This window comes from Gavialis gangeticus, unplaced genomic scaffold (assembly GCF_001723915.1).
Source record: "Gavialis gangeticus isolate Ggan-Ray unplaced genomic scaffold, GavGan_comp1, whole genome shotgun sequence".
NCBI lineage: Eukaryota > Metazoa > Chordata > Crocodylia > Gavialidae > Gavialis > Gavialis gangeticus.
Window position 1 is genome coordinate 66,589,585 of NW_017728992.1, and position 12,787 is coordinate 66,602,371.

Below are 12,787 nucleotides of genomic sequence, written 5' to 3' on the forward strand. Positions count from 1 at the left end.
CTTTTACGACCAGGTCACTAAATCATTGGATGCAGGGGTGGCAGTGGATATAGTTTTCCTAGACTTCAGGAAGGCTTTTGATACTGTCTCTCACCCCATTCTCATTAGGAAGCTGGGGGACTGTGGCGTAGACACCCATACAGTCCAATGGGTCGCCAGCTGGTTAGAGAGTTGTGGAATCTCCATTCTTAGAGGTTTTTAAGACCTGTCTAGACAGAGCCTTGGCTGGGATTATCTAGTTGGGTACAGTCTTGCTTTGAGTAGCAGGTTGGACTAAATGATCATCTGAGGTCCCTTCCAACTCTTACTTTCTATGATTCTATGATTTATGACCTGGAGGAACAGCACTTTCTTTATAGCAATGCACTTCTCCCTTACAATAGCCCTGATAGTTGATCTACCTAGTACTGAACTATTTAGCTGCATAACCAGTAACAAGGGAGAGGAGGCAAGCTCCAGTTACAAATGGCCACACACTTCTTCATGTTGAGAGAAACTTTCACAGGTTTCTAAGAAATTCTCCTTTGGCATCCTGAAGTTCTGCTGCCATGGCTTGTCATCCCAAGAGTGTTTCACTGTCCTGTCACAGCTGTTGGGTCTTTTTGTCTGAACCCAAAAGCAATAGTCTTCTAAGTGTGGCTGTTCATTATTTGTCTGGTTCAGCTGCCTTCTCCTCAGGCATATCTGCCTGGCTGTCAAGTCATTGTGTGACTTGAGAGTGACTTGCAGCTGCCAGTTTGTGTTAAGCACCATGACTACTGCTGAGCTCAGCAATATTTTCACTCTGTTGCTAGACAGGCCTTCGCAAATGGTGCTGGCTAGTTATAAGATGAATAATGAGTGAGGGGGAGCTATGGGAAAAATTTAATTTGGCCCCCAGTCTCACAATTTCTGTCCCATCTGGTAAATATCTCACAATGCTTAGTGAGAAAAATCCTATAATGCTTAGTAGCTGACAGCATCACTGCACGGCCATGAGATATCTACCTAGAAAGCTGAGCACACCATTCAGAAGAACACACGCTGCTTTGTGGTGGCAGTGACCCTGGACAGGTATAGCCTAATGGGAAATGACAGTGTATTGTGCACACCTGCAACAGTTGTCCTACGTCATCTATAGTACATACATGTGTGCTGAAACAGTCTCAGCAGAGAGGCACATGCCAAGGAAGCCTTGCTTTCAAAACATTTCTCTAAAAAATATCCCCGCAGTTGCTGTCTTTTTCCATTCACAGCAGAAACAATAGAGGGGAAGGCAATGGAAACTTTCACAGCAGCTGCCAGTGCTTTTAGTATTAATGTATGCTAAGCAGGGTTAGATGACATGGTGACTAAAACAGCAGAAAACGCACTTAGAGTCCCTTAGGTACTAGTCCTGGTGGAGTGAAACCACTGCCTTTGTCAGTGATGGGATATACTGAGAAGGCAGTTGGAGGGAATGTACCTAGAGGTATTACCCAGATTAAAGGTAACCTTGTAGGTAAAGCTACTGATAAAAGAAGTAGAAACTGGTCTACAACATGACCTTTCATTTGCTTGCACTGTAAAACATGAAAACAAACATTTATCCCAAAGTCTATCTGGCTAACCATGGCAGCACAGCATAGATTGTTGCTGGCTGGGGAGACTTGAGAGGAGGGAGGAGTGTGGTATGCAGATTGGCAGCTGGTCTTCTTGAATTTGCTGAGTTCTCCAAATTCCGCACCAGCCTATACCCAATGTTTATAGATGTCTGGTTCTAATATTCTAATAAGTGATCTCTGATTGGTTTTATTTAAATGTCTTTGTTTTACTGAAACTTTTGGTGCTGAACTAAACTAGATCTTTTGTGGACTTGGAAGGTGCCAATTAGTTGGCATTTATATCTCCTTTTCTTTCTCTCATGGAGTGGTATTCAATGTTGGCCTGTTTTTTGTTGGGTTTTTTTTGTGGGGGTGGGTTACCTTAGTTTATGGTCTTCTCTGACAAGGCTGTTTTTGTTGTTACAGATCATCTTAGCATTTTAACAGAAATATATCTATTATAACAAAATAATATCTAATACATTTGGTTACATCAATCGCTACTACTCTTTTAAGATAAAGCTATGATATGTATTGTTTATATGGATTATTTAGTATATGGTCTTCCCTTATCTCCTTTCAGGCCTTGTAGTTTGTTTAATGGCTTTCTTTACTTGCTGACCAAATGAGTTGTCATATCAGCAAGGGTTCGTATTACAGTCACTCAGAAACAGGTTTTGGGACCTGCTGCTTAGCAACACATCTGCAGCTTGGCCTAGGCCCCCTTGAAAACGGTCAAGGCTGGCAACAGAGGTTATTACTTAATGTCCATAAGGATGATCCATCCATGTTGCGGATGAGTTATATAATGGCAAGGTGGTATTGGAGGTAATATTTATTATTACGATTTGACCAATACTTAAATATAAATATTTTTATGTACAGCAGCATGGGAAAGGTTTAGTTTTTGTTCTACTTATGTAAAAGCAGGAGATGTTCCTATAAATATTTTTAGTTGTGACTGAAAAGTGAAAAACTTTTTTTAATGACAAACCTGAAAAAATAAAAGTATCTGCAAATTGTTCATGTGCTGAGTCTCTTTGGGTTTATAAGGAAGAAGGTAATTGTGCGGGTACATGAATATCATTTCCTTACCTGCAGAAACCTAAATCTGTGGGAGAGGAGTATGCGATCTTTGCATAATAACAGATTACCCTTGATGACAAAGAAAACCGGTGATGTGAGCAGTGGTTTATTTTAGAGAGTGATGAAAAGAAAAGCTAAAGCATTAAAAAATTGCAACGTGAAAGAAGTTGGAGTTTTGCTTTTTTAGAATTGAAAGTCAGTTTCACATTTTCAGCTTATATAATTAAGTTTCAGGGAATAGTATGTAATGTAAAGGGTGATGTAGGGGGAGAAACTATCACTCCTGTGTAGTGCTTCCTTTTCTTGATACAGTAGTACAGAAGACAAGATTTTTTAAAACAACTCTAGAAGTTGTGATAAGAGTGTAAAGGAACAGGATGGAAAGGACATTTTGACTTTTTTGGATGAAGATGCATTTAAGCTGCCACAGCCCAGGGCTCTGCAAGGGGGAAAATATCTCTGCAATGGTACATCTCATTGATGCAGTGTATATCAAGGCTTTGTCCTTGTCTGCATTATTTTTCTCCAGATTATCACTTGAGACCTACTGCAGCTGGTGTAGCCATGGTAGGAGCACAAGCATAGGTGCTGTGCTTTGTGTTGGTGTGGGTGCTTTCTGCTCTGTCCAAGTTAGTGCTACCATTGGCGGGGTTACACTGACGACAGGAAAGGTGGGGCTGTCTTGCGGAATAAAGGATTCATTGTAAATGAGGCCCTATGATGCAACCGCATGAGTGCTAAGCTGCTAGCTTGGACATAGCTCAAGCATCTTTATTGCTGTCATGAAAAGACCTCCAGTATTTCATGACATAATTGCTGCTTGCATTGCAGCTGTGTCATTGGTGAAGGCACCATAATATGGTACTCACTTTTCTGGTGTAAATAAGGCCCTCAAGGATTCCTCCTATCCACTAGTGAAGCTTTGCTTACATTACACAAACATAATAGGATTTTAAAAGCTTTTAACTAGCACACTTTTGTACCAGGTGTAAACAGAGCATGAGATAGTTAACATGGTTTTTGGAAGCTTTCCAAACTGAGGTCACTGCGTAGGGTAAATGTTTGGAGGTAAATTTCTTGACACTTGGGGTCAGGAATTGGGGTCCTCTTTCCAGTTTTGCTACTTGCACTTTTCATCTTGGACAAATCCATAGATAGTTCTCTGCTGCTGTTTCTCCAGTTCTAATAGGGGGATAATTCTCTCTTCCTGCCTCAGTGAGAGGTGGTGAGGAGTTGCTTACTGATTTTTTTTTTTTTTTTGATTTTTTTTTTGTGAAGTTTAAATTATTCTTAGAGCTGTATCGTGTAGGAACAGCTGTACAGCAGTTAAAGGTGAATGAGCATTTCCATTCTAAAGGGTCTTTTTCCTTGTACCTCAGTCTAAAAGGTGAAGATTTGACAGAACAAGTATTTTGAAATGCTGTGCAGGTTACCTTTAAATTGTGAACAAGCATTCTGCTTAATGGTCCAATTCAGCAATATAGAGGGGTGGGTGTGAGAGAGAAAGACAGAGAGATGGAGACAGAGACAGAAGGCCCTGTAGACTATAGCGGGCCATCTTTTCTCATCCACTTGAAGCAATTGGGAATTGGCTTTCCTTACTGAAAACATAATGAGGGTACTTCCAGTGCCGATTCTGATGGATGACCTCACTTCTTCATAAAAAGTATGCAAAAATCAGTTTCTTCTGAAATTATTCCCACCTTACTTCTCCCTGTTATGCATAAACTGGAGCAGAACGGAGACATCAAGGAACAATAATGGGCGTCAAATAAATCATGAAGCTGTAGTAAGATATATCAGTAATAAAGAACCATGCGAGTTTGAATTGCATTTTGAGGTGGGATGTAACAGATTAGACAGATGAAAGTTTCTCTCTGCAGCTCTGTAGTGATGACCTATGTCAGGAAAATTGTGCTGAGTTTAAAGGAAGTTTAGAGAAGAGCTACAACAGTGACTGAGGCTGGAGTAGTAGGTGGAAGAGGACACTGCTGGGAATTTCTGATGGCAAAGAGGCAGGCTTTGTTGGTTTTGTACTTCTGCACTGAGTGCAGCCATCCCCATACTGGCACCATTGCAATCCCCAGTGTGGACTGACAAGGTTACTTGCACTGTGGTGTTTACCCCAGTTTCAGGCCAGGGTAAACTGTCCTGTTCTGAAGAGCCTGCTCATGGCAAGAGACTTGCAGTGGTGTAGCTACTTTGGGTGATGGTCCAGCGTGAATGAGACCTTGACAAAGTGTGAAATAGGTATAACTTGGTAACTAAGAGCCAACTCAGTGGCATGGGATGGGAAAGACTTTATTTCAGTATTTGAAGAGTATGCCAAGGGTGGATAGGAATTGTTTAACCCAGAGATGCCCAAGTGTTTGGCTCTGCAGGCAAGATGAGAGGTGTGGGGCTGGTCTTAATTGGCTGATTGCATCCTCTGGGCCTAGATTGGGGCGGTTGTTTATCACTGCCCCCTTCCTGCCAGAAGCACTGGGATCAGGCCCTGGCACTCTGCCTCAACCTCTGTACTCTTAAAGTGGGCCCCAAGGGTCTGTGACTATCTCCTTCTTCCCCTACATGTGTAGATTGGGTCCCAGGGACCTAGCATTGCCCCCTCCCATTGCTGCCTAGCCAGGGGCCCAGTACCACCTCCATCCATCTCTGTGTGCTGGAATCAGGCACTCCACTGCCAAATTTGGGGGATGCTCGCGGTTTGGATGACACAGTGCCACAGGTTGATCCAGCCACCAGGTCAGGGGTTCAGCACCCCTGGTTTCACCCAGTAAACAGGTGGGAATCTACTATAAAATAATCCCACTAGGGACAAAACAAAGAGGGAATGGGACGAAGTTGCTGATCAGGCTATGAGGTGTCCTTTCAGAATATTCTCTGAAGGCAGTTGTCAATGTGTCATTACTTGCAACATTTAAATGAGACTTGACTAAACAGTCTGAGTCCAATTTAGCTTGGCACAAATTGGAGCAACTGTTGTGAAGTCAAAGAACATGGAGCTACTGAAATAAGTGTTGGATCAAACTGCTTTGTCTAGATTAGTCCCAGTCACCCTGATAGCTGGGCACTGACAAAATTAGGATTGATGTACAACGTAATCAATTTTCAAGTAAGATGCACAGCTTGATGGATTGAGAGAGACAAGGAGGCCTAGTAAGACTGAATTTTAGGAGCCGTTACAGCTGGAAGAAAAAAAAAGTGTAAGTATCAAGAATCTGCCTGAGCCAAGAAACCCCATTTGATTAGTGTAGTTAAACTCAAGTTCCTGTAGCCAACAGCTCAACAGAAATCCATGCTGCTAGCATCACCTGTTGCTGCCTTGGACTCCCAAGCTTGAATGACCAGGTACCTATTTACAGTTGAGTCTGTGATGTGAGTGGGTTGGGGTGGCCTTTGGCATGAATCTGGAGCAAGACCTCTAGATCCATAGCAAGATAACTGTTCTTCTACTGTGCCTCTCACTTAAAATACTTGCTAGCAAAAAAGAAACTGTATTTACATTGCTGTGTGGTTTTAGATGCTGAAATGATGCTTGTTGAAGAGGTACTCTAAGTAAGACAATAGAGCAGATAAGAAGCAGGACAAAAGCTTTTTAAAAAGAATTACAAGTATTAAAACAAATGACTGAGGGCATAAGCAAATTTACATAAGCACCAGACCACAAATTATCACTGGATGGCTGATAGCTAGATAAGAAAGTACATGTACAACCAATCCTGTTTTTTCCATCAAGGAAAATTTAATCAAAGTAATTGAAATGTGCTGAAATAAGGGCAGAAGTGGTGAAGAAGACTAAGGAGAGAATAAAGAGGTTTAAACAATTTGAACAAAAAAACTTATCTCAAAATCCATACAGTCTGTCTTGTATCAGTTCTATATGAAAACTGTGGTACTCAGATTTCAGGAAAAAAGCATGAGGCTATTTGTATTATTGTATCTGTGTTTCTATAGGGGAAAAATACTAGCATGCCTATAAAGTATAATCAGCATGATTCAGACTTTTCTGTTTCCTTTTTATTCTTGGGAGAGGGGAGTTGTTTTATTTTTGGCCATAACTTATATACAGTTAAGTTGTTTTGCAGAACTTTCATTCTGGGGTTCTCTCAGGAGGGTAGTGATAGTTAAAAGAATTATGCATTTAATTTGCTTGAATGTTAGAAACCATTTTAAGTATACAATAGATAGGATAGCCTGAGCTGATGTAGGTTATTAGGCAAAAAGTATAATTAGTATAAAACTATGATACACTAATGACCTGCCCAAGATAGATAGAGAGAGAGTGCATTGTGTTAATTTGGTACAATACTATTAGAAGGGCTCTGTGAAGGCTAATTTTAGAGTCTGACAGGATTTGCTAACATGACTAATAAGCCTAGAAAGAAGATTATAATAAAACACCAACTGCATCTGTATGTTAGTGGTGTTTTATGTATGAATGTGGCCATGTCTATTTCATATAATGTTTATTTACTGGGGTAAAATATTTTATTCTGGTAAAGGAAGGATGACCTCTTCAGAATAAGCATGTCTAGAAATAATTGCTTTTTGTAAATATTTCCACATTAATTTTCTCATTTTAAAATATTCGTCTGCTAAGCTGGCAGGCTTCTATTGAGGTGTAACCTGCAGTGTGCTTTTTCAGTGTACGCTGAAGCCACATAGTCCATGTAGTAAACTCATTGAGCTGGGCAGTGGCATCCTCAGGCATTCCAGGCAGGCTGTCTTCCGCACTACTTCTTCAGCAATCACTAGCAATCCAGGATGATTGTCTTCGATTTCATAGACATTAGGGCTGGAAGGGACCTCTCCAGATCATCGGTCCAGCCCCCTGCCCAAAGGGCAGGCAGGGGTCAAACGATCCCAGCAAGATAAGAATTCTGTGATTGTCTTATCTGTGGGTCTGGCGATGGCTGATGAGGATGATCCGGGATTGACAGATTCTGCTGAAACTCGGGCACATGTTTCCGTGTGGGGTGGGTGTCTCTGAATTCTTGATTTGGTCCACTGCATGCTGTTTCTGTTACTCCCTCTTTTCTGTGTCGTGCTGTCGCCGTAAGGTTTCAAAGTACCGAGATCCTGGCAGCAGTCTTCCTCCGTTTGGGGTGGTCCTGAGCAACAGTTTCCCATGAGTTGATGTTGATGTTGCATTTTTTTCAAGTTGGCCCTGAGGACGTCCTTGAAGTGCTTTCTCTGCCCTCCTCTTGAGCCATACACCTCGGCAGAGCTGGGAGAATAAAACTTGCTTTAGGAGTCTGGAGTCAGACATCTAGATGACATGGCCGGCCCAGTGAAGTTTGTTGGATGATCGCTGCCTCGAGGCTTGTGGCGTTTGCTTGCAAGAGGATGCTAATGTTGGTGCATCTGCCTTCCCACTGGCTTTGAAGGATCTTTCACATGCAGTGTCGATGGTAGTTCTCCAGCAGCTTGAGATGTCTTCTGTACTGTCTCGGCTCTGTACAGTAAGCTGGGGAATCATAAGTGCATGATAAACCATGCGCTTGGTTTTGGATCTGATGTTGTGTTCTTTGAACACCCGTTGCCTCAGGCATCCAAAGGCTGTAGTTGCACTTCCAATGTTGGATTTTTTTCATTGAAGTCAGTTTTCTGTGAGAGCTGGCTTCTGAGGTACGGGAAATACTCAGCGTTCTCCAGAGTCTTGCCATGAATCTGAATTACTGGAGGTGGGGACCGCTCATTAAGAGCTTGTTGATGGAGAACCTTAGTCTTCTGAATGTTACGAGTTAGTTTCACTTTCTTGTATGCGTCAGTAAAAACTTCAGCGATTGCCTGAAGATCTGCTTCTGAGTAAGCGCAGACTACAGCATTAGCAGCATATTGGAGCTCGATTATTGAGGTCAAGGTGGTCTTGGTGTTGGCTCAGAGTTGGCTGAGATTAAATGGTTTACCATTCATTAGGTAGTTTAGCTCCACTTCAATTGGAAGCTTGTTGGTGGTCAGATGTAGCATCATGGAAAGGAATATTGAGAAGAGTGTTGGAGCAGTAACATAGCCTTGCTTAACTCCTGTCTTAACCTTGAAGGGATCTGTGATAGATCCATTACTGAGAACCACAACTCACATGCCATCATGGAGCAGGCAATGAATGGTGATGAATTTCAGTGGGTATCTGTGCTTCAGAAGGATCCTCCACAGCACTTCTCGGTTGACAGTCAAAAGGTTTTGTGAGGTCAAAGAAGGCCATGCAGAGAGAGTTATGTTTTTCCCGGAATTTTTCCTGCAGCTGACAAGCTGTAAAGATCATGTCAGTTGTGCCTCTTGATGCCCTAAACCCACACTGAGATTCTGGGAGGAGCTCTTCAACAAGTGGAAGGAGACAGTTCAGGTGAGTTCTTGCAACGATTTTTCCTGTGGTGGACAGCAAGGCAATCCCTCTGTAATTTCCATAGTTGCACTTGTCTCCCTTCTTGAAGATTGTCACATCATGGCTCCCTGAGGTCATCTGGGATTTCCGCATCATTCTAAATCCTTAAGATGAACGCATGGAGCTGTGATACGAGCTTCTCTCTCCCACCTGCTTGAAGATTTCTAGCAGAGAATCCATCTGCTCCAGATGCCTTGTCGTTTTTATCTTTTTGATGGCTTTCCACGCCTTGTCAAGTGTTGGAGGGATTCCAAGATAGTCTCTGACTTGGTGTTGTGAAATGTTGATGAGAGTGCCCTCAACTCCAGAGTCTCGGTTAAGAAGGTCTTCAGAATGCTCCTTCCAACAGGGGTTGATGGCTCCCCTTTCCTACACTGTGAGCAGAATAATGACATCTATCTAGTGCTGTGAGTTAAACAGATTAAAAAGAGGGCAGACTAATTACTATGCTTGGAGAATCTCTCAAATACAGCTACATGAGTCAGGTTTCAGAGGCAGACTGTAGCAATGGGACTGTTTGAGGGTGGTTTTGCCTCATACCACATTTATTTTGTAGATATGGCCAACAAAGCTTCACTGTGGGTTCTGTATAATTACGCTAATTGATATGTGAACAAGGTGTACCATTCATTATTTAGGTTAGTTTTAGCTCCTTTGAGTATAGGGACTCTTTGTTTTGTGCCTGAGCACTGCCTCATGGGATAGGGACCTTCTTTATGATGGAGGACCCAGAGTTGGTGTCACAATGTACACAAAATACATTTTGTTTTTTGTTGGTATAGTTGTGGATCTGGTTTGTCTTGGTCCATGGTGACAGCTAATTATGAAGAATATTCAGGAAATGGATAATGTTAACTCATTCTTCATATTGATCAGTTTCGTATATAACTTTGTTTTGCTTGGGATGGAGTTGGTGGATTGGCCTGTTCTTTTTCTGAAGTTACTTACATTACTCGAACATCTGTGATGCACAGTTTTCAAACAAACAAACTAAATTCACATTATCCTGTGCTCAAATAGAAATAGGGGAAACATGACTGGTCTCCTCGTGCAGGTGTGCTCAACCCCCCAGTCCACAGGCCATGTCATCCAGCCTATAGGGCTCCATATGAATCGATTGTGCCAGGGCTGGTGTGGGGCCCCTGGAGCATGATCTCAATTGGGCAGGGGCTGGGCAGAAGCAGCATGGGGCCCCAGAGCTCAATCCTGAAGCCAAAGGGCATTGCAGGGCCTGATCTGACCTGTGGACCAGCCCCATGCTATTTACCTGGCCTGTAGGGACAAAATCATGAGTACAATTGACCTAATGGGAAATGAAAAAAATGATGGGAAATTCTGTTCATTACTTCGCATGGTGACTTTTACTACGTTTCAGAGCAGCAGAATCAAGCACTTAAGATACCTTGGTAGCCTGATTAGTTCTTTCCTATGCTGGATTTCCTTAATTTCTAGTGGGTTCATAGTACAGTTTTACACAGATATACTGTGAATGTTCTTTTAAAGTTTTAAGACCTGTCTGGATGTCTTCAGGTGGTGTTTTGTCTTGCTATTGGCACTATAGAGATGGTATGTATATAATATACTACGCTATTTACAGGCCACCACTCATCTTTGTGCTAGCTAGTGTCATTCTAGAAAACTCTCATAGTCATTTTTAGAATACCTAAAAGTCTTCTGTCTTAGTGTTTATTTACCATATTTTTCTTGTTACAAAAATTTAAATAGGTATAAAATACCAACTTTTAAAGGACCAGTAGAATTTTACATATTTAGGCTTCTGATTATGAAAATATATAGTAAATATATTACTGGTTCAGGGCCAGATTTTTTTCATATATAATACACATCATATTTCAGAATGTCTGCTTATTGTGCAACTGTAGCTACAGGTCTTTTTTAGCTGCAGTTGCTATTTGAACTGTATCTGCCTCTGGTTAATGGTCTAGAGAAAACCGGAAATAAGAATAATAGGAGTACATTTAGTTTTCATTTGCTGGGTGTGCACGTGTGTGTATATGTAGTTAGCATTTCAATAATAATTCAATTGTGTCTTTAAATACATATTGGAAAATACAGAGTAAGAACACATAGTAATTTTAGTAAAGTGAATACCCTGCCCCAGAATTACCATCTAATAAAGTGCTTTGCATAACATCTTGTTTAATTATCTACTTCCTTCACTCCCTGTCACATCAGCTGCACATCATCTTACACACACAAGCATAACCTTATGTTCCCCCACCCCTCTGCCTTGGTTGATGCATTTATAATGCTTTGTATCCTTATTAAGTGTGTGCTTATCTTCTGATACAACTGTTAAAGAGATTTTTACTTATATTAATGACTGAGCAGAATCTGGGACAGAATAAAGATTGTATTAGATAGTTAAGTATATTTTGAATGTGTAAGTTAGCATAATGTGAAACTGTTTTCTGGAGCTGAAGAATATGGTGAATAAACTGAGCTGAACTGACATTTTTTGTCAGAACTGGCATTCACGGTATTCTTCGAAATGAGGGAAGCATTTTACCAAGATGCTCTTGGATTGAAAACAGTATGCATTATTCTTATGTGTCTCTGGCTGTGGGACTCCTATGGTAGTAATATTTACAAAGTTGTGAGAGGTGGGTAAGGTACTAGAGGACTGGAAAAGAGCCAACGTAGTGCCTTCTTTAAAAAAAAGGCAAAAAAGGATTTAGGGAAGAGTAGACCAGGTAGCCTCACATTGATACCTAGGTACGTACTGGATAATATCTTAAAGAAATCCATTTGCAGTCATCTGGAGAAGGAAAGATTGATCACAAGCAGCCAGCATAGATTTATTAAGACTAAATTATGTCAAACAAACTTGATCTCCTCTGATAAAGTAACTACGTTTGTGCGTGTGTGTGTGTGGGGGGGGAATGAATGGAATGCAGTGGATATTATGTAGCTGAACTTCAGCATAGCTTTTGACAAAGTTTCACATAACCTTGTGATAAACTAATTGGAGAAATACAGGCTAGACAAAATACTATGAGGTGGATAGACAACTGTCTCGATAGCCAGAAACAAAGGGTAATTATAAATGAATTCATGTCAGAATGGCAGGAGGTTCTGAGTTGAGTCCCACATGGGGTCTGTCCTGAGCCCAGTGCTGTTCAACATGTTTGTTAAGTATTTAGATACTGGAATAGAGAGCTTCTTAAGCAAATTTGGAGATGACCTGAAACTTAAAATGATCGTGAACACATTGGAAGACAAGAATGCAATTCAGAAGAATCTAGGCAGATTAGAAAGGTAGATGAGAGCTAACACAGGGGTGGGCAAAATATGGCCTGTGGGACAGATCCAGGTTCTGCATGGGGCTGAGCCCCATCCACTCCCACTGGGGCAGCCTGCACCGCACTCCTGCCTGTGCCTACCAGCCCAGGCCCCAACCAGAGTGCACAGCTTCCGGAGCTGGCTGGGTGCTCCTTCTTCTGTCCCTGCTGTGCCATTCTGAGACAGGGGAGGTGAGGGTAGGGGTGAGCTGCAGCCAGGTGGCTCTTGCTTCTCAGTGTGTGGGCCTTTGGCACCAGCTCCTGGCCACCTTCCACCCATTTCGCCCACCCAAAATGAAGAGCAGCCTGGAGCTGGAGCCAGAGCCCTGCATACTGGGGCAGGAGCTGCCTGGCTGAAGCTTTCCCCCCGGCAGCCCCTCCCTCTGCCCCCTCCAAATGCACACATGCACATATACCCCCTGCCATACCCTCTAACCCCCCCCCCCCCCCCC

The 12,787-nt window shown here is 42.1% G+C and overlaps 1 protein-coding gene and 1 long non-coding RNA gene across 5 annotated transcripts in view; both read left to right on the top strand.

Annotated features, from left to right (window-relative positions):
- Positions 1 to 12,787, top strand: part of CARMIL1 (capping protein regulator and myosin 1 linker 1) — a 371,957-nt gene that overhangs the window by 182,405 nt on the left and 176,765 nt on the right. The gene's annotated exons all lie outside the window — the stretch shown is intronic.
- The window catches only part of LOC109302305, an 11,641-nt gene continuing 2,812 nt past the window's right edge, over positions 3,959 to 12,787 (top strand). The window contains exon 1 of the long non-coding RNA XR_002098726.1: positions 3,959 to 3,973. This is a non-coding gene — a long non-coding RNA (uncharacterized LOC109302305). The remainder of the gene's footprint in view (positions 3,974 to 12,787) is intronic.